This window comes from Alligator mississippiensis, chromosome 3, assembly GCF_030867095.1.
Source record: "Alligator mississippiensis isolate rAllMis1 chromosome 3, rAllMis1, whole genome shotgun sequence".
In the NCBI taxonomy this organism is placed as follows: domain Eukaryota; kingdom Metazoa; phylum Chordata; order Crocodylia; family Alligatoridae; genus Alligator; species Alligator mississippiensis.
Genome location: NC_081826.1, coordinates 3,658,047 through 3,660,000, shown reverse-complemented (window position 1 = coordinate 3,660,000; position 1,954 = coordinate 3,658,047).

Genomic DNA, 1,954 nt, shown 5'->3' with positions numbered 1-1,954 from the left:
TGCCACCACCTCTCTGGGTCACCTGTTGCAGTATTTCACCCTCCCTAGTGAGAAAGTTTTTCTTAATATCCAGCCTAAGCCTGCCTTGCTGCAACTTGAATATCTTGAAAGACAGAGTGAGAAGATAACACATGCCTACCTTGTCCTCATGAGGGGCGCTGCAAAAAGCAACAGGGAACCTGAAATCGGATGACATTTTCTTTTTGACAGGATGGGGAGAGGTTCATGGTACAGGGAACCATTTGACTGAGTTTCAGCTCATCTAATTCTCCCCATGGAAACTCCTGTTCAGGTTGCCGTCATCAGCCTACAATAAACCCACGAGTATCGATTGGTTCAGACACACACTTCACCGTTGTGCTGGACTTGTGAGGAGCTGCCGCTATGAACTATGGGATGGATGCATCCCCGGCCATTCCAGCGCTGCAGCTGCCACATTGCTCCTTCCCTTGCTCCTTACACACAGGACTCGCTTCTTCTTCACGCATGGGACATACAGACCCCTTGTGACATCCCCCTGCTCCATGATGGATTTTTTTTTTCCATGCATCCCCAGCACCAAAGTGAGCCCACACAATGCAGTGTCCAAAAGCATCTGCAAGGTGTCAGGGCCCCTCACTCAAGCTGTGTGTCTTGCAAGGGCAAATTCATCTGTGGTAAACTTCCCCAGCCAGAAAGTTAGGGTTAGGGTTAGGGTTAAGGTTAGGGTTAGGGTTAGCATTAAGGTTATGGTTAGGGTTAATGTTAGGGTTAGGGTTAGCGTTAGGTTTAAGGTTATGGTTACAGTTAGGGTTAGGGTTAGGATCTGTCCTTGAGCATGAATGGATTGTAGCATCCAATCCACAGCTGATTCCTTTATCTTCAGCAAGGAAAGACAAGGAATAGAATTTTGGGACCAATAATGGTCTCTAGGAGAGGAGGAGAGAAGGTAAAACAAAAAGCAGTAAAGTGTGTAGGGAACCAAATCCATGTCCTTTTTCCAACCAACTTCATGCCCAGTCGTAGTATAGGGGCCTTTGTATCACCTGTGTTTCCCAGCCATCCGCACCCTGCAGCATCCATCCCCTGCTATCCCAAAAATTCAGTGCTGCAGCTCTCTTCCTCCCCATCCCTCCCTCTGCTCTACCCCCTGATACTCTATGAGAAGGACCCTGCCGCGGGATGCTCCAGTAACTCCCTTGCTTTCCTCATCCCATGTGCAGCAGAGTAGCTCTGCTACCTTGAGCGCTGCTTACAGCAACGAGAAATCCTATCCTGGCAAAGTTTTTTGGCTTCCATCCAGAGGAGAAAGCTGATTTCTTAGGCACAGACACCCCCTCCTGGTTGCTGCAGCTCTGGAGAAGAATCCCAGTCATCAATAATCACACGTTTTTTCATGAAACAGAGGCACAAAAGCTCGGATCTCAGCAAAACAGGTCTCACGCATGCACCAGGCATCCAGAGGTACCAGCACAGACAGAATTGCCTAATTCAGCAAGTGAATCATCCAGGCAGAACAGCCCTTATTTATTGTTTCTTTCCAATAGGGTTATGAATGCTTCAACAAGCCCCACGTACTACTAGAAGCGAGAAGGACATCAAAAGGTGGTGGGATCAGAGCGTCTCCTGAGACAACAAAAGGCGAGGAGACAGGGAGGCACAGGCAACATGGAAATAAGCATCAAATACGTTGTCATCGCACACGGAAATGTCACACGGCTAATGAGACATTTCCTGCGAAACGCACACTTGGAATTAAAAGCAAAATCCCTCAGTGAAACAGGCTTGCAAGAACGGGCCCAGGCAAAATGATCTCACACAGAGCAAGTGTTAGTTTATAGAGAGAAAGAGAGAGAGAGGCAGGGATTAATGTTATTAATGACTCGTGGGCTCGAGAGGCCTGGAGGGCCCAGTCAGTGTGGGTCCCCGTTGTGCCAGAGATGGGGTGAGAAAGGATCCTTGGGCCCCTGTACAT